General features: G+C 43.3%; 1 non-coding gene across 1 annotated transcript; it reads left to right on the top strand.

The window, feature by feature from the left end:
• Positions 1 to 758: 758 nt before the first annotated feature.
• On the top strand, positions 759 to 865 carry LOC136234453 (small nucleolar RNA R71). Its single transcript, XR_010691336.1, has one exon. It is a non-coding gene; the product is annotated as a small nucleolar RNA R71 (small nucleolar RNA).
• Positions 866 to 1,232: the final 367 nt, after the last annotated feature.

Here is a 1,232-nt window from a genome sequence, read left to right as displayed (position 1 = left end):
CCTGCTCTTTCGGATTTTCTTCCGTATGACTGGGAAGACTTCCCTCTTTTCGGGATGGAATTGATTTAGCAAGTTGACCAATTTGGACCTCCAAATTATGGATGCTAGATGAGTGGTTTTTAATAAGCTGATCGAATTTATTTTCGATCCGTTTAAAACCATCATCGTGATTACTTATTTTTCCACTGATAACATCTATGAATTTGTCGATTTTAGAAGATAAAGTGCTAATCGTATCTCTTGACTGATTTTGATAATTACTAGTACGATTTTGATTAGCACTTGCATTATTATTATCTTTCCAGTTAAAGTTAGGATGATTCCTCCATCCAGAATTATAAGTAGCAGAATAAGGATTATTAGTTTGGTTTTGCCCTTGGACAAAATTTACCTGTTCGATCTCACTCATATTTTCATAATCCACGTTCGTTTGGATTGGATTACCATTGGTATCGCACGGTGCCATAAACCTATCAATTTTGTGCGACAAAGAAGAAAATTGGGCTTGTAACATCGCGACTGGATCAAGTTCCACTATACCTTTAACTGATGATGTGGTTGAGGATGATGGTTTCGCCACCGGTATATGTCCATGTTCCGCGGGCCGCATACTGCTGTTGATTGCCATTTCCTCCAAAAGTTCTCTTGCTTGGGCTGATGTTTTCTTCATAAATAGCCCTCCCGACATGGCATCTAATGAACCTCTAGTTGTAGGATTTAGTCCATTGTAAAATGTTCGTATTAAAAGCTCATCGGGTAATTGGTGGTGTGGGCATAAACGTTGAAGTTCTTTAAAATGTTCCCAAGTCTCATAAAGAGCTTCATTATCATTTTGAGAAAAAGATGTTAACTCTTTTGTAACGACCCGGTCCGGAGTGGGTGGCGCCGGGGTAGAAGGCCTGAGCAAGGAGCGGCCCTAAGGGATGGCGATGGGGGCAGGAATGAACTGAATCCCACATCAGAAATGGAGAGAGAGTGATTGGGGCTTATTAGTAAGATGTGAATCCAATACATGCAGACGCGTTTTAAAGCCGTGAGGCCCAATGTGTTGGAATTGGGCCAGAGCGGACAATATCTACATGGTATTGGATCAGGGTGTTACAATTGGTATCAGAGCCGACTCTCCACGTACGATGTGTGGTTCGAGGACGAACCAGGCGGAAGCTGGTGGGCCTGTAACGACCCGGTCCGGAGTGGGTGGCGCCGGGGTAGAAGGCCTGAGCAAGGAGCGG

Source organism: Euphorbia lathyris, chromosome 6 (genome assembly GCF_963576675.1).
Source record: "Euphorbia lathyris chromosome 6, ddEupLath1.1, whole genome shotgun sequence".
NCBI classification, from domain to species: Eukaryota; Viridiplantae; Streptophyta; class Magnoliopsida; order Malpighiales; family Euphorbiaceae; genus Euphorbia; species Euphorbia lathyris.
This window is presented reverse-complemented; position numbering and strand designations above follow the sequence as displayed.